Here is a 23,254-nt window from a genome sequence, read left to right as displayed (position 1 = left end):
AAGCAGACTTTATCAAATGGTTCAAATGGCTCTGAGCACTATGGGACTCAACTTCTGAGGTCATCAGTCCCCTAGAACTTAGAACTACTTAAACCTAACTAACCTAAGGACATCACACACTTCCATGCCCGAGGCAGGATTCGAGCCTGCGACCGTAGCGGTCTAGCGGTTCCAGACCGTAGCAGCTAGAACCGCACAGCCTCAGACTTTATCGTTTCGGCTTTCTGATGATTTTTTTGTATTCTATCCTCCACATCTTCAACAAATCCACTAATTTTATGCGGTACTAATAAATTGCACATAAAAAAATTTAGCCTAGATTACTGGGCGAGCTCTTGTGATAGCATTTTGCTACAGCAGTTACTGAAAGCTTTCTGATAGTCAATAGTGTTGCGATTAACACTTGTCTATTGATCCACTATTTTTTGTACTCATTTAATTTAAGTATTATCTGTATTTTTCTTACTTGTCACTTCTTCTTCTGCGTGTTTTTGCTTTTAGGAAGCTTTAATAGTAGAGTGCTATTAAGTGTTCCATAGATCTCGTGTTTGTTTTGAATACAGTCAGAGAGTCCCTTTAGTCAGCCATAGTGCTAGTAGTGCTAGTGTTTGTTTTCAATACCGTCCAGAGACAGGTAGTGCTATTTTCCTTGTTTCTACAAGAAGTGGTTAGCAATCACAGTTTAGTCAATAATCAACCGCCTTTAGTGAATTAGCAGTCTAGTTAAAAGTTGATTAACACTCTACAGTAAATTGATTTCTTAGGATGGATAGGATGTGTGGCTGCTGTGTACGGACGCAGGAGGAGCTGGCCACTCTTCGCGAACAGCTGAGCGTGTTGATGGCCGCGGTCAGCCGTCTTCAGGCTGCTGCCTCGGAGTGTAGCGGCAGTGGGGAGTCTGGTGCGTCGCATGGTGCACCCCAGGTGTTAGATGCTTCACCCACTGTCCCTGCTGTCGAGACATCTTCGCGGGTACCGGGCGCGGTTGGGCCACCCTCTCCCCAAGGGGAGTGGCGGGTTCAGCGGCGTTCGCGGCGCACGAGGCGGAGGGTCAATGTGGAGGCTGGCCGTGTGGCATCGCCCGCTCTGCCTGTGAGTGGACATGTGGCTGCTCCTTCGGCAAGGTCCGAGCAGGCACACGGGGGGAGGGGTTTATTAGTTATTGGGAGCTCCAACGTTAGGCGGGTGATGGAGCCCCTTAGGGAAATAGCGGAAAGGTCGGGGAAGAAGGCCAGTGTTCACTCTGTCTGCTTGCCGGGGGGTCTCATCCGAGATGTGGAGGAGGCCCTACCGGCGGCGATAGAGAGCACTGGGTGCACCCGACTGCAAATTGTTGCTCATGTCGGCACCAATGACTCTTGCCGTCTGGGTTCAGAGGTCATCCTCAGTTCGTACAGGCGGTTGGCGGAGTTGGTGAAGGTGGAAAGCCTCGCTCGCGGGGTGGAATCAGAGCTAACTATTTGTAGTATCGTTCCCAGAACCGATCGCGGTCCTCTGGTTTGGAGCCGAGTGGAAGGCTTAAACCAGAGGCTCAGACGATTCTGCGGAGAGCTGGGGTGCAAATTTCTCGACCTCCGCTATCGGGTGGAGAAATGTAGGGTCCCCCTGAATAGGTCAGGCGTGCACTACACGCCGGAAGCGGCTACGAGGGTAGCGGAGTACGTGTGGAGTGCACATGGGGTTTTTTTAGGTTAGAGAATTCCCTCCCTAGGCCCTACAAGACGCCACCTGAGACGCGGCAAGGCAGGAGTAGGCAAAATGCAACAAGGAATAACAATATTAATGTGCTAATAGTAAACTGCAGGAGCGTCTATAGAAAGGTCCCAGAACTGCTCTCATTAATAAACGGTCACAACGCCCATATAGTACTAGGAACAGAAAGTTGGCTGAAACCAGACGTAAACAGTAATGAAATCCTAAACTCGGATTGGAATGTATACCGCAGAGATAGGCTGGACAGTGAAGGGGGAGGCGTGTTTATAGCGATAAGAAGTGCAATAGTATGGAAGGAAATTGACGGAGATTCGAATTGTGAAATGATTTGGGTGAAAGTCACGGTTAAAGCAGGCTCAGACATGGTAATTGGATGTCTCTATAGGCCCCCGGGCTCAGCAGCTGTTGTGGCTCAGCACCTGAAGAATAATTTGGAAAATATTTCGAGTAGATTTCCACAACATGTTATAGTTCTGGGTGGAGATTTTAATTTGCCGGATATAGACTGGGAGACTCAAACGTTCATAATGGGTGGCAGGGACAAAGAATCCAGTGAAATATTTTTAAGTGCTTTATCTGAAAACTACCTTGAGCAGTTAAACAGAAAACCGACTCGTGGCGATAATATATTAGACCTTCTGGTGACAAACAGACCCGAACTATTTGAATCAGTTAATGCAGAACAGGGAATCAGCGATCATAAAGCGGTTACTACATCGATGATTTCAGCCGTAAATAGAAATATTAAAAAAGGTAGGAAGATTTTTCTGTTTAGCAAAAGTGACAAAAAGCAGATTACAGAGTACCTGACGGCTCAACACAAAAGTTTTGTCTCAAGTGCAGATAGTGTTGAGGATCAGTGGACAAAGTTCAAAACCATGGTACAATATGCGTTAGATGAGTATGTGCCAAGCAAGATCGTAAGAGATGGGAAAGAGCCACCGTGGTACAACAACCGAGTTAGAAAACTGCTGCGGAAGCAAAGGGAACTTCACAGCAAACATAAACATAGCCAAAGCCTTGCAGACAAACAAAAATTACGCGAAGCGAAATGTAGTGTGAGGAGGGCTATGCGAGAGGCTTTCAATGAATTCGAAAGTAAAGTTCTATGTACTGACTTGGCAGAAAATCCTAAGAAATTTTGGTCCTATGTCAAAGCGGTAGGTGGATCAAAACAAAATGTCCAGACACTCTGTGACCTAAATGGTACTGAAACAGAGGATGACAGACTAAAGGCCGAAATACTAAATGTCTTCTTCCAAAGCTGTTTCACAGAGGAAGACTGCACTGTGCTTCCTTCTCTAGATTGTCGCACAGTTGACAAAATGGTAGATATCGAAGTAGACGACAGAGGGATAGAGAAACAATTAAAATCGCTCAAAAGAGGAAAGGCCGCTGGTCCTGATGGGATACCAGTTCGATTTTACACAGAGTACGCGAAGGAACTTGCCCCCCTTCTTGCAGCGGTGTACCGTAGGTCTCTAGAAGAGCGAAGGGTTCCAAAGGATTGGAAAAGGGCACAGGTCATCCCCGTTCTCAAGAAGGGACGTCGAACAGATGTGCAGAACTATAGACCTATATCTCTAACGTCGATCAGTTGTAGAATTTTGGAACACGTATTATGTTCGAGTATAATGTCTTTTCTGGAGACTAGAAATCTACTCTGTAGGAATCAGCATGGGTTTCGAAAAAGACGATCGTGTGAAACCCAGCTCGCGCTATTCGTCCACGAGACTCAGAGGGCCTTAGACACGGGTTCACAGGTAGATGCCGTGTTTCTTGACTTCCGCAAGGCGTTTGACACAGTTCCCCACAGTCGTTTAATGAACAAAGTAAGAGCATACGGACTATCAGATCAATTGTGTGATTGGATTGAGGAGTTCCTAGATAACAGAACGCAGCACGTCATTCTCAATGGAGAGAAGTCTTCCGAAGTAAGAGTGATTTCAGGTGTGCCGCAGGGGAGTGTCATAGGACCGTTGCTATTCACAATATACATAAATGACCTGGTGGATGACATCGGAAGTTCACTGAGGCTTTTTGCAGATGATGCTGTGGTGTATCGAGAGGTTGCAACAATGGAAAATTGTACTGAAATGCAGGAGGATCTGCAGCGAATTGACGCATGGTGCACGGAATGGCAATTGAATCTCAATGTAGCGAAGTGTAATGTGATGCGAATACATAGAAAGATAGGTCCCTTATCATTTAGCTACAAAATAGCAGGTCAGCAACTGGAAGCAGTTAATTCCATAAATTATCTGGGAGTACGCATTAGGAGTGATTTAAAATGGAATGATCATATAAGGTTGATCGTCGGTAAAGCAGATGCCAGACTGAGATTCATTGGAAGAATCCTAAGGAAATGCAATCCGACAACAAAGGAAGTAGGTTACAGTACGCTTGTTCGCCCAATGCTTGAATACTGCTCAGCAGTGTGGGATCCGCACCAGGTAGGGTTGATAGAACAGATAGAGAAGATCCAACGGAGAGCAGCGCGTTTCGTTACAGGATCATTTAGTAATTGCGAAAGCGTTACGGAGATGATAGATAAACTCCAGTGGAAGACTGCAGGAGAGACGCTCAGTAGCTCGGTACGGGCTTTTGGTGAAGTTTCGAGAACATACCTTCACCGAAGAGTCAAGCAGTATATTGCTCCCTCCTACGTATATCTCGCGAAGAGACCATGAGGATAAAATCAGAGAGATTAGAGCCCACACAGAAGCATTTTGCAGTAAAAAGTGTTATTTAATAAACTTCTTGATACTGTTATTCAAAGGATAATATTCTTCAGGGGTTCGTACTGTGTTTAAGCGTGTTCCAGCACTTTTCACGTAGAGCCATTGTCAAGTTCGTAGAATTTGCTTAGAATCGAGTAATATTAAAGACTATAACGAGGCGTTACGTCCCAACACGCTACGTCATTTCCCAGTCCAGAAATACAGATTGCAATTGTGACTTGAGTACCATAACACATGATACGTAATAAGTATTTTATACCAATAGAAAACAAAAAAATAATAAACAGATACATAAAGCATAAATGCTCGTGTGCAAACCCACGATATGCTCCTGAAGGCTAGAATATAATTCCATGAATCGCGTCGTACATTAACGTGAAAAGTCATTCAGGTCTTTTCGTAACTACAACCGTGACGCAGAGCCTTAGCCCAACCTTTACAATACGGTGGTGTCTCCTCTTTCCAGGATTTATTGAACTTCGAGGTGAGATGGCAGTAAAACGTCCACCCACCAGTCCTTACACGAAATTTTACTCTCCCATTATCGATGAAAAATCTAATAAGATTACAGAGGTTCCCAACATATTGTTAGTCTTTAGAAAGTGGTTACACACTAATTACAATCTATATGGAGGTGAACTACTTATGTCATTTTTTCCATGATTATAACGATAATAACTATGATGATTCTAATAGATATGGAGTGTCCCCTTATGCCTGTGCTGAAAAAGAAGTGCCGGCCGGATTGGCCGAGCGGTTCTAGGCGCTAAGGTTCGAATCCTGCCTCGCGCATGGATGTGTGTGATGCCCTTAGGGTAGTTAGGTTTTAACTAGTTCTAAGTTCTAGGGGACTGATGACCTCAGAAGTTAAGTCCCATAGTGCTCAGGACTATTTTTTGAAAAAGAAGTGCTCGTCAAGCGCAAAGATTCTGATTTGTGTTTATTTGCGGAATACATATATGAATTGTCATTGAGATTCACCTCCATAGCACTTCAGCTATTAGAAGCGGTTGAAGCAATAAACAGAAGTAGAGGGTGAAACCCGATGTCGTCACATACCCTATTACTGTCGAAAAAAATCGGCAGAGTCGCTCAGGTTAACGCCCCCACTTGACGGACGTCTGTCTATCAAAACTACAACATGCCATCACTCTGGAAGATGCTGTGGAGGACTTTGGAATAGGCCAGAGGGCACCAGTACCTTATCTGATTTATTCTGATTGCCACTCAAGAAAAAATCCTTGCATAACCAGGATTAACTGGCCGCCTTGAGATAGAACCAGAACATTGTTTTGTAAGTGGCAATCAAATGAAAAAGGGACACATGGGCAAACGTAAGTAAGCTCTTCATTATTTCAGAAGTAACTGTTAACATATTTATCCCACTGTGAGACAAGTCGACCTGTTCCCTCACGGAAAAATTATTGCACCTGTCTACGGTCCCAAGATTGTATCCAGGCGTGCTCCCTTCGTACGAAGCAAATCGATGGCCATGAATGTCAGTACAACAAAAGTATGGAAATCGCATGGGGAGAAAATGGGACTATGGAGATGTGTTAGGGTTTCCTAGCCCGCCCGCAAGCTGCTAACGTTGTTTCGACTATGCTCAGAATTTTCGCTGGGACGCCTTCATATAATGCATAAAGTCCCAATTTCTCCCCATGCGATTTCCGCGCTTTTATAGCTCTGAAGAGAGACATTCGTGGACGTCTATTCGGCTCGGGCGAAGAGGAACACGCATGGGTACAATTATACACTACTGGCCATTAAAATTCCTACACCAAGAAGAAATGCACATCATAGTCGGGTATTCATTGGACAAATATATCATACAACAACTGACATGTGATTACATTTTAACGCAATCTGGGTGCATAGATCCTGAGGAATCAGTACCCAGAACAACCACTTCTGCGCCGGCCGTGGTGGCTGAGCGGTTCTAGACGCTACAGTTTGGAACCGCGTGACCGCTACGGTCGCAGGTTCGAATCCTGCCTCGGGCATGGATGTGTGTGATGCCCTTAGGTTAGTTAGGTTTAAGTAGTTCTAAGTTCTAGGGGACTGATGACCTCAGAAATTAAGTCCAATAGTGCTCAGAGCCATTAGAACCATTTTGAACCACTTCTGGCCGTAATAACGGCCATGATACGCCTGGGCATTGAGTCAAACAGAGCTTGGATGGCGTGTACAGGTACAGCTGTCCATGCAGCTTCAACACGATACCACAGTTCATCAAGAGTAGTGACTGGCATATTGTGACGAACCAGCTGCTCGGCCACCATCGACCAGACGTTTTCAATTGGTGAGAGATATGGAGAATGTGCTGGCCAGGGCAGCAGTCGAGCATTTTCTGTATCCAGAAAGTCCTGTACAGGATGTGCAACATACGGTCGTGCATTATCCTGCTGAAATATAGGGTTTCGCAGGGATCGAATGATGGGCAGAGCCACGGGTCGTAACACATCTGAAATGTAACGTCCACTGTTCAAAGTGCCGTCAATGCCAACAAGAGGTGACCGAGACCTGTAGCCAATGGCACCCCATACCATCACGCCGGGTGATACGCCATTATGGCGATGAAGAATACACGCATACACGCTTCCAATGTGCGTTCACCGCGATGTCGCCAAACACGGATGCGACCATCATGATTCTGTAAACAGAACCTGGATTCATCCGAAAAAATGACGTTTTGCCATTGATGCACCCAGGTTCGTCGTTGAGTACGCCATCGCAGGCGCTCCTGTCTGTGATGCAGCGTCAAGGGTAACCGCAGCCATGGTCTCCGAGCTCATAGTCCATGCTGCTGCAAACGTTGTCGAACTGTTCGTGCAGATGGTTGTTGTCTTGCAAACGTCCCCATCTGTTGACTCAGGGATCGAGACGTGGCTGCACGATCCGTTGCAGTCATGCGGATAAGATGCCTGTGTTCTCGACTGCTAGTGATACGAGGCCGTTGGGATCCACCATGGCGTTCCGTATTACCCTCCTGAACCCACCGATTCCATAGTCTGCTAACAGTCATTGGATCTCGACCAACGCGAGCAGCAATGTCGCGATACGATAAACCGAAATCGCGATAGGCTACAATCCGACCTTGATCAAAGTCGGAAACGTACGCATTTCTCCTCCTTACACGAGGCATCACAACAACGTTTCACCAGGCAACGCCGGTCAACTGCTGTTTGTGTATGAGAAATCTGTTGGAAACTTTCCATGCAGGCACTGACTATGCTGTCTCAGACTGCGATGTATGTATTAAGTTTGGAATAATAAACAGTTTACTTAGTTTTTTTCCATGTCTCTCTTTTTTATTTGACTCCCCCTAAGAAAGCTGCGAATATTCCAACAAACACAGGTATAGCGGCAAACAGACCAAACTCAACAACCAAAAACCATCATTGATCTCTTACATGCTATCCACAGAACATGTTATTGGTGCTTCTAAGAAAACCTAACGAATTGGCTGCCTGAGTTACAGCAGCTGTGCAGAGCGTGGTGGCAGTGAATTACGTCACCTGGTTCGTATATCGGAGGATTGGAACAAAAATGAAACAGCAGCGACTCTGATGTAGAACTTTCCAAGCTATCGGCACTTAAATGTTAGGCTGATGTAACGCCTCCAGACCAGCTGTGCCTTGTGTTTTTCCAGCTAGCTAGCTTTCCGTTTGTAACGATACTGATAGTGCGATCATACTACTAATAGAAATATTAGAAATGGTTTTGTGGGGAGAAGTTGGGTAAATAAAATGATGCTACGAGAGATACGACAGCGGCCAGAATAGTCGTTGGTTCAAGCTTCTGCCACTGAGAAATTTTTCATGTTGCTCCCACAGTTTATCATTTGCAGAAGTTATATATGATCACGGAAACACACAGTGACGTATAGTCTTCTTTGATACTTTTAAAAAACTCTTCCTTGATTTCGGGTCTTTTCCGCGTGCATAAAAATAGCCCACCGCACTGATAGCTTGTCAGTGACTACGCAAATATTCTCCGAATTTTAATTCAGGTCTCTCATACTGCTGTCAATAACAACGCATCTTAACAACTAACATTAAAAGGGACCATATATGTGTGAATATCAGATCATATCTTGACTGCGTACGAAGACGTCGTACCGGTCATGTAAAAAACACAGAAATTTTTTTCATGTAGCATATGCATGTGAGGCATGAAAAGATTCTTGCAGTCAACCAATACTCCACCGGGTAAACGGTTCCTAATCTAAAACCAAGGAATCAATCATCAAATTAACTCTCACTGCCAGGCTAATGTAACCTAGCAACATACTGAGAATGTTCCGACATGTGGCATAGGCTTAACAAAGTAAAATGAAGGCATAAATGTCGTCTAGCGACAATTTCTGAATCTCAAAAGTGGCTTACCATGTAAATAAATGCTCAGCCCGCCTCAAATCGTGGACACCCAGCAACGCCGGTCAACAAACTGTCGCCCAAACCTCAATGAGACGCCTTAGAATACATATACGTCGTAGAGAGGCCGCCACTAGAACTAGTAAATAAGGCGCGTGGGACAACCGATGAAATCACAGCTAACTGCATGGCCGCCCCCGCCCCCCCCCCCCCCTCCCCCACTTTTTCTCCCGAACGCCATGCGATATTAACAGCGCTAAAACCATATTACTGTTTGAATGGCATTAACTGAAAAGGATCCTTGGTGGCGATGTCGCAAGTTCAGTCTCCAGTAAGGCTGGTGTGTTAACAGCTATGACTGGAAAAATATTATCTGCAAATGACTCGCTATGTGCATCGGTAGGGCGACAGAAAATGAGTGTCCGGGAGGTGCAAAAATCTACCTTCTATGGGACGTATGTATTACTTTTCACAAAATGGACATCGTCGAAATTGAAAACAAACCACTAACTTGCACCATGACCACCGAATTAAAAATGGTGTTCCACAGTGATCACAAAAGTTCGAACCATCAAGATCGAAGACGAACTCCTTGGAGTTACAAACCATGAAGGACGTACAGCTAAGAGTCTACTCTTAAAGAATGGGTACAGAATCATATAGGTGCCACGAGGTGATGAAAACTGATGGAATGTGATGCAAAACAGACTGTCGTGGAGCTAACCGTGAAACTGGCTATACCTTAAGGCGTAGCCATAGATAGCGCGATAATATTTTTGTCTATTTGTTCCAGATGGCAAAAACTGCAGTCTCACACACTTTTCAGCACAGATAGTTTCGTCTAAAGGAGTATGATTTTTATACACAGACCAGGAATCAAGCAAAAGCAAGTTATTTTGAACAGCTGTTGTCCGAAAGCTGTGCTCATAACCATAGCTGTTGTTCTCTTATCCCATTTTCCCACGCTTGCTTGCTGTGACGGAAATTATTGCGTACTGCACACACAAGATGACGCACACGCGAAACAACTTGCCGCAGCACAACAAATAACTTTCCGGCCAATTTACCATAATTGTATACGAATGCTTCAAGGCACTGAGGTTTGACGATGTCGATACAACTCTCTTGGTACCCGTAATTTCCAGGGTTGCTACCGGATGCATTTCCTCTTCAAATCCAGATTGGTCGCAATGGAAAATAAATTGTTTACTGAAAGATGGGGTAAGTTTGTTTATCTCATCTGCATATTTTCGTGCTGATTTCGCAGTTAGCTGTGCATCGTCTAGTTGACACTTCATTTGAAATTTCGTTATCTTACGTCTTCCAATTCTGCTGCACTGTTTGAAGTTATGCAACCATACACTGCGTCCCTTGAAATCAATGTACTCTATGTCGCGCGCATTATGATGTGCATATCATGCACGTCCTGTACTTTGCGTCGAGCACATTTGAACAGCGAAGATGCCATTTTTTATAACAAGTTTTCCTTGTGCACTACGTTGTCTTATTGCTGCGGACGTATTCGAAATATGTTCACTATTTTTTTCTATGTTGCGGATTTTCTTCCAAGTACATAATTATACTTAGTACCAGCTCCTTCGAAAACGATTGTCCTTCACTACGTTTCACTGGGGACGGGTTTTGTGGCTGTCTGTCCGATATGGGTGATAAAGTACATGGCTTGACGCACGTTTCAGTATCAGTTTTACTTGTCAAGCACTTATCGTCATCGTTGTACTCACGTACGTTGTCTGCACAGCCGAGCTTTTACGACACCACACATTCAATGGACTCATCTTGCAACATCTCGTCCTTCACTTCTTACTCACTCTGCGCAATTCTTCGGGTTCTTTCTGACGAAACGTGCATTTCGGCGACTGTTGCTGTAGACATAATGCAAAGTTTGCTTTGTTTATCGTTGCCACTGCTGTTCTTTCTATCGACACGGCAGCACTGTAGCACTGTTACGAGTTACTCGTCGCTGAAGCAGTACAACTGCGCTCCGTAGCCTCATGCTGTACTCGCCAATGGATACCTCAATCCCCCCCCCCGTTGCCATTAGCAGCCAATATTGTGGTTGCATGGTAGACAACGTGTGTGGGATGTCGAATGCCGTAAGCATCATTGGCCTTTTTCGACCTCGTACTCAAGGTGTTTTTTGTGAGGTAGTACCAGTACAAATCAAACAATAAAAACAAAACATGCAAATGTGTAATGATTTTTCAAGAAATAAAAACAATAAAATGTCTGATGAAATTCTTGTGTGATGAAAATGTCAATAAACAAAAATAATTAATCAGGTGCACGTGGAGCTGATTTATTCATCATCAAAATTTTTAGCAGTATTTGTGGGTGTCCCACAAAGAGTACATTAAGGAAGATTAGGGTTTAACGTCGTCGACATCGAGATCATTAGAATCGGAAAACAGGCTCGGATTATGAAGGGGTGGGGAAGCAATTCGTCCGTGCCTTTTCAAAGGAACCATCCCGATATTTGCCTGCAGAGGTTTAGGAAAACCGAAACCACGCTAGCCGGACGCGGATTTGAACCATCGTTCTTCCAAACACGAGTCCAGTTTGCTAACCACTGCGCCACGTCGCTCGGTACAATGCTGCAAAGAAAAAGTTAGTCACAAAGAGCTGCCAGTGGGGGGAATCGACAACTATTTCAAATAAATAGTATATTGACTGCTAGAACATGTATATTTTTACTCACAGTTGTCCCTTCGTTTGGACTTGTATGTTCTGTAGTGTGATTGATAGTTGCGTAGACTTACTCTTTCAACGAATGTAAAATGTGACGCTTGGATGGTTAAGAGCCAGTTCTTACAATTTTTCATTTGTCCAGCCAGTAAATCTTCAGCAATAAGAAACGGCAGACCAGGGCAAGATGGACAGATTAATTTAGCTATTCGGCCAACACAATCTTCATTATTGAAAAAATATACGAATTTCGTTCATTTACTTGTTTTGCAAATAAAACCGCCATTTCCTGCTTCCACTTACTTTATTTATCGCAGGTGCGTTTCGCCTTTTTCTTCTTCTAAGGCATCATTAGTTGGATGATTTGCTGATATGCGTTTCCTGTCGTCTTGTCTGGACGTCGCACTACCACTTTGTTACTGGAATATAAGCACAACTTTGCGTTCTGGCGTTTTTCAGACTGATCACCATAATTCGGCTTCTTTTTTGTGGTGTACTATTGTTCTTTTGCCACTCGATATATTTCTTCGGACAGTGCTTTTAACAACGTAGATATTGCAATATACTTGCTGCAGAGGATGGCCACGCACACAAACTTGTTCATTCATTAATCTCGAACTGCATCGCGCAGTACGGGTTATATTTGTGATTTCACTTTTTGCGCTACGTTTTGCTAGTTACTGTCCACACAAAACATACAGAACAAAGAAACAAAGACTCTAATCTAAGAGATTCACTGAGACACGGTATTCGGCAACTCTCACAGCCCGAGCGTGCTAGTAACGTTGTTTTGTTACTAATACTGTGAAACGCAGTAGCTGTGTCTGAGTGAGTGGAGACTCTGTTCTTTTCTGCGAGCGTGAAAAGCCATTGTGCTGGTAAAAAAACGGAAATGAGGTGTAGAGGCGCCGAGTTCTTTCAGTACAAGCAGCCCGCAGCGGTCTTTTGACCTTTAGGTTCAATTTCCTTGCTCTGGTGATACCACCCGGAGGGAAGATTAAAGAGATCATTTATCCAGGCCTTCTACAGTACCGCTGCATTAAGCCAACACGTAACCGCACAGCAGCCGCTGCTAATCACAGCATACCTTTTATGAAGTATCCTGCCGGCGAATCGATATCGTAGTAAAGCAGGCTCAAGCGACGTGAAAGACACTTTCAGCGATTTGCACTTAATCTATTAACAAAATAAATTTTTACCTTCCCCATTACTTGTAAACAATGAGAAACACGTGTGTGAAAGATTACTCGTTCCCACTGCCCTCCCTCTGCTTCCTACGATAACCCTGGTGATTACGAAGTTCGACTAGGATATTGTGCACATTGCAACTACGATATGGCTAGATAATATAGAAATAAACCGTTTAACACGAGAAAGTGTTTGGAACTGTTTAGCATGCGGATGGACGTGAAAGAAAAAGCAACGGGCATTGTTGGATAGTTGTAAGCTGACAAGGGAGTTAAAGCAAGTTGCGATCACAATTACAACAAAGTTTTGGTTTGCATGTAAGGTATTTCCATATGCATTACAAACATGCGCACAGTATTTTGCCATCGACAGTTACACTTCACTTGACACTCATGGACATGTTCCGTCACCTCGCTCAAAAATGGGTTGTTGGTAGCTCTTGGCAAATGATTACGAGGATGAACACGACCACAGAGTATAAAGTGCCGGAAGCAGAGTAGCTTATTACAGTAGGATCACTTCATTAATGCCTGCATGAAGCAGTCTTCCGAGTCACATTTGGTTCGAACATCAAATATACGTTCGGAAGGTATTTGAAACATCTCTTGTCTGAAGTCAACACATCCAGCGACAGTACAGGAATATCGAATAAAGTCTGTATAGAGTGGAGAACAGAACTGATTATGTAGAACACACATTAGCAACGTAATTGAAACCCTCGACGACGTTAGCAACGAAATTGTATCCCTCGACGACGGTGTGAACTGATAGTCGTTAAGGATACAATGATCTTCAATCCGCTTCAGCACGGCCTTGAACTGTCGGAAGAAAAGTACTTCAAGTGCTTAATGTAGTAAGATGTACACCCACGAGCCGGCCTCTGTGGCCGAGCGGTTCTAAGCGCTTCAGTCCTGAACCGCACTGCTGCTACGGTCGCAGGTTCGAATCCTGTCTCGGCCATGGATGTGTGTGATGTCCGTAGGTTAGTTAAGTAGTTCTAAGTCTGGGGAACTGATGACTTCATATTTTAAGTCCCATAGTGCTTAGAGCCATTTGAAACATTTTACACCCACGAACGGTAGTCTCGACTGTATACACCATCTGTTGCGGGCGGATATCATCGATTTGAGTCCTCTCACGATATGTCCCGAGCGAATCAATTAGAACAAGAGACTCTTTCGCTGCATATTCTTGAAGAATTGCCTGAGAATTTGTTTCGTGATTAGGCATTCCTTTTCTTTCTTTATCATGCGACAAATGGTTCAAAAGGCTCTAAGCACTATGGGACTTAACATCTGAGGTCATCAGTCCCCTAGACTTAGAACTACTTAAACCTAACTAACCTAAGGACATCACACACATCTACGCCCGAGACAAGATTCGAACCTGCGACTGTAGCAGCAGTGCGGTTTCCAACTGTTGTGCCTTAGAACCGCAAGGCCACAGCGGCCGGCATCTCATGACATTACTATCGTAGTTGATGTATAGGGCGATAATTACTGAACTATATGAAAAAAACCGTACATTAGTTACAAACTAAGTTGAGCACAAACTTTATTCAACGTGCAAACGTCACTACACATTCGGATTTAGGTTATGACATGTTCGATATGCCTGACATCAGTGGCGATGATGTGGTGCAGACGAACAGCGAAATTCTGCATGACCCGCTGAAGTGTAGGAACATCGATGCTGTTTTCAGCTCAGGAATGGTTTTGTGATTATTGCAGTACACCTTGTATTTAAGATAGCCCCACAGAAAGCAGTAGGATGTGTTCAGATTTGGAGAATATGGAGGCCAGTCGAGGCCCATGCCAGTGTCCTCTGGGTACCCAAGACCCAGAATGCGGTCCCCAAAGTGCTCCTTCATTACATGACTCTCCTACCCCGTCTTGCATGACCTACATCTTGTCAATATCTGGGCTACTTTGGATAATTGGTATGAAATCATCTCCCAAAACCTTCAAGTACCGTTCGGTAGTCGCCGTGTCGTCAAGCAATATCTCACCGATTATTCCGTGACCGGACATTGCACACCCCACAGTCACCCGTTGGGATGAGGAGACTTCTCGATCGCGAAATGCGGCTTCTCAGTCCCCCAAATGCACCAGTTTTGCTTATTGACGAACCCATCCAAATGAAAGTGGACTTCGTCGATAAACCAAACGACACTAATTCGCATCATGCCCGCGGTCAACCGTGCAGTTTAAACGTCTAATTCAAACTGTTCAGAAGTTATGATGATTTTATTTCATATAGTTTAATAATTGTCACCCTGTACAAACAGTCATCGTGTCCCAGCTCTTCCACTACTGTATGCAGTACTTCTGAATTTTCTATCTTCTTAAGCACAAGAAGGTGATCATGCCCTAACCACGAAAAACGCCCCCGCAGTGTAACACCACCAAAACAACCAGGCTTATTAATGAGAACAGGGTACAGTGTTTTAAGAGTAAATTAAAAGGACTCGTCCGGGATGGGATGAGATATATAGAGGGTGAATCACCTAAAATTTGTTTCGCAAGTATTGCGGGAACGGAAAGTGCTACTGATGTGCGAATTTCACAGAGTGAGTTGGTAGTCTGGGGCTAGCACTGTTAGCAAATCAACATGTGATAGGGTACGAGAAGCTGGATGTTTCTTCTGCAGTATTGCGGAAAGACTTGGCAGGAATGTAGCCACTGTACATGACTGCTGGCAGCTGTGGTCGCGGAAATGTACGGTCGCAAGAAGACCGGCCCTGCTGGCCACGGGGCATCGCCGAGAGGGAAGTCCGTCGCGTTCGGTGTACGGCTGTGGCGCATCGTACTGCATTTGCAACCGCAACTTGAGCAGCAGTTGACATCACAGTGACACAAGGAACTGTTGCAAGTCGGTTTCTTCAAGGATAGCTCCGATCCAGATGCTGTGCAAATATGCATTCCACTAACCCCAAACCAGTGTGATTTGCAATTTTAATGGTGTCAAGGAGAGCTCGATGGAGGACAGGCTAGTAAGCTGGTTCTGCTTCGGTGGATGAGATGGCCGTGTGTTGGTTAGAAGGAGGCCATTTGACGACCTTTACCCAACGTGTCTGCCGGTCGGAGTGGCCGAACGGTTCTAGGCGCTACAGTCTGGATCCACGCGAATGCTACGGTCGCAGGTTCGAATCCTGCCTCGGGCATGGGTGTGTGTGACGTCCTTGGGTTAGTTAAATTTAAATAGTTCTACGTTCTAGGGGACTGATGACCTTAGAAGTTAAGTCCTATAGTGCTCAGAGACATTTGAACCAACGTGTCTGCTTGCTAGACACACAGAACTGGCACCTGGAGTTATGGTCGGGGGTACGATTTTGTATGACTGGAGGAGCACTCTCGTGATTATCCCAAGCACCCTGACTGAAAAACTGTACGTCAGTTTCGTGATTCGACCTGTTGTGCTGCCATTCATGAACAACATTCTAGGAGGTGTTTTCCAATAGGATAACGCTGGCTCGAATACCGCTGTTGTAACCCAACATGCTCTACAGAGTGTCGAAATGTTGACTTAGCGTGCTCCATCATCGGATCTGTCTCCAATCGAGCACATACAGCACATCATCGGAAGTCAACTCCTGCAGCATCCACATGCAGCATTAGCCGACCCTGTAGCTAACCGAGCACGCATGGACTTCCATCCCAGATCCCCCAAAACCACATCCGGCACCTATACAGCACAATGCATGTTTGCATTCAGCATTCTGGCGGTTACACCGGTTATTACTGTACCAGCATTTCACATTTGCAGCTGTGAACTTGCGATGTTAATCACCTACATATGTTACCTACAAGAATGTGTTCTGTAAATTTATTATTCTACGTTAACTATTTTCTTTCCGTCTGTGTATAATGGCACTGAGGAGTGAATGTACACACTCCACATGTGCAGAACATCTTGTAAAAGAAAATCACTACTACACTGGGATGAATAAAGATATCGCATTCTTATTCCAAAACAGCAAAATAAAGTATTTTCTCTACCTCCAGCTGGCCTATGTGGCCGAGCGGTTCTAGGCGCTTCAGTCCGGAACCACACTGCTGCTACAGTCGCAGGTTCGAATCCTGCCTCGGGCATGCACGTGTGTGATGTCCTTAGGTTAGTTAGGTTTAAGTAATTCTAAGTGTAGGGGAGTGATGACCTCAGATGTTAAGTCCCATAATGCTTAGAGCCATTTCAACCATCTACGTCCAGGAAGAATATTTCATGCAGAGGGTCATAAACAAAACTGGAAAACACGCCAAAAGACAGAAAAACACCCTTAAACTCTATAACTCGAATAATAAGTCAATCACCTTTACAGCATGTGAGCAAGACCATGTGCAGAGTGCAACAGGATAGGTTGTGTGTAATGAAATAAATAAATGTGATATCTTAATTGAAAACTTTAATATGTGGATCTAGTACCTACAGAAATGAATACATGAAAAGGATATAAAATCAATACGAGTGATAAATTCCAGTTCGAAGGAGATACTAAGAATCACGACAGATCTCCCAATAAATAATTTTATTTATATTATAGACCGCTAATGATGTCTAACATGAATAGACGCAACATGTTTTCCTACAAAAAATAAAACACTCAGTTGCAAAGATGGAATTTTTCTTATCTACTTGATAAACATAATATCCGTGAACACTATCGGCTTTATTTTAACAGTCATAATAATGAATAGCCTGAAAATGAAAACCACGTACCGGATTGGGTTAGTACGTTATCTGTTCCCAAACTTCAAGGAAGTTCTCCTCCGTACGTTGCGTGACTAGCACCACCGAAAGACAATATATTGCAGAGAAATGATTTCGCTACAGCCTAGGGAATGGCACCAGAAGGCGTTTCCACTCCACCACGGTGCGCGGGCTGTTATGAAACGTCCTGACGGATTACAACTGAGTGCTGCAGCAGAACTCGAAATAGGAGTCGTTTTTCGAGGGCAAATGCTCCACCAACCGAGCTACAGGGGCACGGAGTCACGTATCAGCGCACACTCTACTGCAGAATGAAAATTTAATTCTGAAAATATTCCCTAGGCTGCGGCACACAGTTTTAATCTGCCAGGAAGTTTCAGATCAGTGCACACTCCGCTGCTAAGTATAAATTCGTTCTGGAGTAATAATAACTTCACCAATTTCTCTTCCTCTCTTGTGCAGTCCGTTTCAGTGTTTGTGTGTGTGTTTGTGTGTGTGTTTGTGTGTGTGTGTGTGTGTGAGAGAGAGAGAGAGAGAGAGAGAGAGAGAGAGAGAGAGAGAGAGAGAGAGAGAGTTTATGTGTGAGCTCGGATGATGCTTTCTTCGGCAAGTGAGGTCCACGTGTCTGCCACGAGGCGAAGAGCTCGCCGGGCAACAGAGCCGTAGCACGCAGCACGTGCCACGTGTCGCGCGGCCATGCCTGCAGGGGGCGTGGCTGCACTAATGAAATGCCGGCGCACGGTTCCGCATTCCCGCACACTGTAGGCGTGCAACTTTTTTAATCACTCACACAATTCGACGAGCCGAATTACGCGTCAACCTCTGCAGCCACCATTGGCGTCTGCGATAGTTATCGACGTAACGTTGTAGATGGCTGCAGAAAACACGATTATGTTGACTGGAGAGCGTACCGTGTTCAGCAATTTTGAGGTGAGTTCGGCCATGAAACATTATGCCACCACAGCATGACACGTGGACCGCAGAAACGGGGTGCATTACGTGTCCCCATATCTCGCCACGTGAGTGTACGCCCAGAATCACTGCTCAGACTGAATCTGCTGTCATCTGATACCCCAGTCCCCATTGTTCAGTCCCTGTGCTTTTGTTTCCACGGAAAATGAGGCGGGTGCAAACGGAACAGAACGTAGAACATTTTCCTTAGTCAGATGTCAACAGCGTAAATACGTTTCACAAAATTCAAACACACAGCTGTATTTGGTTCTTTTATTGTACTGCCGGTTTCGGTTACAAGCCATCATCTGATACGAAACGTAAGCTGAAACACCTTATGCACGAAGGCCGAATGAAAAGTAATGCCTCCATCTTCGTTAATTGGGTTTGGATGGGAATATTTTAATAAATCAAAAGCAGAAACAATCCTTAGAATGTGTTCTTTAATTACCAATATTCACTTTTCCACATAATCACCAGCCAGTTGGATACATTTCTGCCAACGATGAACAAGTTTCCTGACGCCATCACGGAAAAAGTCGACACTCTGTTTCCGCAACCACAGTCTCACAGTTCACTCATAGTCTTCATCAGAAGCATAATGATGTATTTTAGTACTTTCAACGTTGCAGCCCAGTCAGCAATCGTGATAATCTAATATCGACTGCGGTAATGAAACCAACCTTTACCTAGGTTCCAATCAAGTAATTTAGCCTTCTTCAGAAGATAAATCTGATTCTATAATATGGCTACGAGAGCATGGTCTAGATATAACACTAAGACAGCCTGAATAGGCGTAGTGACATTTTAAAAATGCGGTACTAAGTCACCAAGAAGACTTAACTTAAGCTCCGGCGAGCACCTCGTCTCCATGGATCGCATGCGATGGGCTTCGGGAGCTCACGTGACACCTAGGTTTATCTACTGAAGAAGGCTCAGATACTTGCGCTGAAACCTAGGTAAAGGTTGGTTTCATTACTGCAATCGAGGCTGATCGTTTCTTATATATTAGCATAACGATGTCCCCGCAGTTCGTCTTTCCAGATTGGGAACAGATGTAAGTCAAAAAATGGCTCTGAGCACTATGGGACTTAACAGCTATGGTCATCAGTCCCCTAGAACTTAGAACTACTTAAACCTAACTAAGCTAAGGACATCACACACATCCATGCCCGAGCCAGGATTCGAACCTGCGGCTGTAGCAGTCGCACGGTTCCGGACTGAAGCGCCTAGAAACACTAGACCACCGCGGCCGACAGATGGAAGTCATACGGTGATAATGCGGACTGTATGGAGGATGCCGTACGGTGCTGGGATTCAGTCTCTGAAGTTCTGCTGTGGTGGCACGCGAAGTGTGTCGTTTTTCATTGTCATGCTGCAGGAAAACACTTTTCCTTGCGGACACTTCTTAGTCGTCGTTTCAGAGTTCGCAGCGTTGTGATGTTACGCTCTGAGTGATACGACTATCGTTCTGCACCAGTCTGTTAGCATTTTGCTTGTGAAAATCGGTGGTTGCTGTCACAGGACGTCCACCTCTTTGTTTCTCACGCAGGTTCCCACCTCAACATCTTTAAATTTACTCTCCCAACGGCGCTCAGTACTTACAGCAATACAATCACCATAAACTGCTTTCATTCTCTGGTGAATCTCCTTTGGATGGACACCTTCTGCTATCAAGATTTCAATGAGTGCACGTTGCTTAAATCGCATTAATTGACTGTCTGCGCAGGGTTCCATACACAATCGTTCAATGCTAAGGCTTCCCGCTAACTGAAGCTGTAGAGAAGAGGCTACGGAAACAAGCATGCCAATGCTGCCAACTGTTGAAGAGTTACGAAGGCAGAGGCATTACTTTTCAGTCAGCCCTCGTATTACCAAAACGGAAACATAGGAATGCAACCATTGACACAATCATTGACAAAAATACGTCGGACGGGTCCAAGTTGAAAAATAACATTACAGGGTATTTGAAACCGACAGGAAGAGCCGCATGACCTATGCGTAAGCAGCTCTTCTTGTCGGTCGTCGTGCCATTGTGGGGCGTTAGAGTGCGTGCTTTACAGTTCTGTTTAATTTGCTTGCAATTTCACCCTCTCTTTGACTTAGGTTCCTTCTCTTCTGTTGCTCAATGTAGCGGTCGTCTGCCGGTGCAGTTGTCGTGATCGACCACCTCCTCTCCTTCAGGCAGCAGTGCCTGCGTTTTCTGAACTCTCCGCCGGCCGTTGTGGCCGAGCGGTTCAAGACGCTTCAGTCTGGAACCGCGCTGCTGCTACGGTCGCAGGTTCGAATCCTGCCTCGGACGTGGACGTGTTTGATGTCCTTAGGTTAGTTAGGTTTAAGTAGTTCAAAGTTCTAGGGGACTGATGACCTCAGATGTTAAGTCCTTTAGCGCTTAGAGCTATTTGAACCATTTTTCTGAACGCTCTGAATTCACGAGAAACAATGCTGTGAGTAGTACTGGACTCCTGGGTTACACTCGGCACACTTTCCCCTTTACACTTTCCCGTGTAAAATCACCCAAATGTCATTATGAGCCATTTTGCAATAAAGAACACAATCACACGTCACCACAAGTGCTCGCTGATTCATACATCCTTTCTTCTCCCGTTCCCTCAACTGTCTCGTGTTGTGGGAACGGTCTCATATGGCGCTATAGTAGTCACGTTGACTTCACGCCGTGTGACGTCCAGCTTTCTGTACAAGAGCGGAAGGACGCTGGCAACATACTTCCTCCGAATTGTTAATGTGTTATTTCAGCCGTCTTGCCCTTAAGTCTCGCAGAGGAGTGTACCTCAGTCGCTCGATCTCATCAAGTCAGTTGCAGTTACAATTTTGACAGAATTGCATTCACGCGAGTATTTTTTGGAACGGTGCGCAGTATTCTGCTCTGGTGTGCGTCTTATGCATACCCCAGACGCTGCTGCACAAATTAATCTCCACATACAATAGTTCTTGACATACGGTATATTGTTGTTGTTGTTATGGTCTTCAGTCCTGAGACTGGTTTGATGCAGCTCTCCATGCTACTCTATCCTGTCAAAGCTTCTTCATCTCCCAGTACCTACTGCAACCTGCATCCTTCTGAATCCGCTTGGTGTATTCATCTCTTGGTCTCCCTCTACGATTTTTACCCTCCACGCTGCCCTCCAATACTAAATTGGTGATCCCTTGATGCCTCAGAACATGTACTACCAACCGATCCCTTCTTCTAGTCAAGTTGTGCCACAAACGTCTCTTCTCCCCAATCCTATTCAACACCTCATTAGTTATGTGATCTACCCATCTAATCTTCAACATTCTTCTGTACCATCACATTTCGAAAGCTTCTATTCTCTTCTTGTCCAAACTATTTATCGTCCATGTTTCACTTCCATGCATCGCTACACTCCACACAAACACTTTCAGAAACGACTTCCTGACACGTATATACTCGATGTTAACAAATTTCTCTTCTTCAGAAACGCTTTCCTTCCTATTCCCAGTCTACATTTTATATTCGCTCTACTTTGACCATCATCAGTTATTTTGCTCCCCAAATAGCAAAACTCCTTTACTACTTTAAGTGTCTCATTTCCTAATCTAATTCCCTCGGCATCACCTGACTTAATTTGACTACATTCCATTATCCTCGTTTTGCTTTTGTTGATGTTCATCTTATACCCTCCTTTCAAGACACTGTCCATTCCGTTCAACTGCTGTTGCAAGTCCTTTGTTGTCTCTGACAGAACTACAATGTCATCGGCGAACCTCAAAGTTTTAATTTTCTCTCCATGGGTTTTAATACCTACTCCGAATTTTTCTTTTGTTTCCTTCACTGTTTGCTCAATATACAGATTGAATAACATCGGGGGAGGCTACAACCCTGTCTCACTCCCTTCCCAACCACTGCTTCCCTTTCATGTCTCTCAACTCTTATAACTGCCATTTGGTTTCTATACAAATTGTAAATAGCCTTTCGCTCCCTGTATTTTACTCCTGCCACCTTCAGAATTTGAAAGAGAGTATTCCAGTCAACATTTTCAAAAGCTTTCTCTAAGTCTACAAATGCTAGAAACGTAGGTTTGTCTTTAGTTAAACTAGCTTCTAAGATAAGTCGTATGGTCAGTATTGCTTCACGTGTTTCAATATTTCTACGGAATCCAAACTGATCTTCCCCAAGGTCGGCTTCTACCAGTTTTTCCATTCGTCTGTAAAGAATTCGCACTAGTATTTTTCAGCCATTATAAACTGTAATAGAACATCCAGCTGAGATGGTATTTTCGCAGTTAGTATAGTTTGCACTTAAAATGATTACACACAGAGGAGCCGTTGAATGGTAGCTTCAGGAAAAGGGGTAAAGTTTACAACTACCACACACAATCCGAAGCATATAAAATTATATTCCATCATATTTCGAGCGGGCGTCCGCGACAGCAATACTTCATCATCCGTCGCTTCGGCTATTAACGTGCAGCCATTTAAAAGGCGAGTCAGGAGCACATACATCAGTCGGCACAAAACGCCCGTCGTAGATAAATTTTCTGGGTCTAAGAATAAAACACAGTAAGCACCGAGTCATAAAATACACAGTGCTTACAAATTACCTACCTTACATTTTAAAACGCCCGCTTCTGGGACTGGGAGGCGCGCTGGTCCCCGATCGAATCCCCCTAGCGGGTTAAGGAGAAGGGCCGACCAGCCTGAATGTGGCTTTTCTGTAATTTCCTACATCGCTCTAGGTGAATACCGAGCTGGTATCCACGTTCCGTATAGAAACTTTCCCATACTTACACATAGGAATTACTCTATACGGAGCCAGATGGGGCACACTGATTCCGTCGTAGGAGGGAGGAGTAGGGACAGGCAGGAGTAAGTAGACGATTGATCGCCTTACAT

The sequence above is a fragment of the Schistocerca gregaria genome, chromosome 1 (assembly GCF_023897955.1).
Source record: "Schistocerca gregaria isolate iqSchGreg1 chromosome 1, iqSchGreg1.2, whole genome shotgun sequence".
NCBI classification, from domain to species: domain Eukaryota; kingdom Metazoa; phylum Arthropoda; class Insecta; order Orthoptera; family Acrididae; genus Schistocerca; species Schistocerca gregaria.
Note: the sequence above shows the minus strand (reverse complement) of the source record.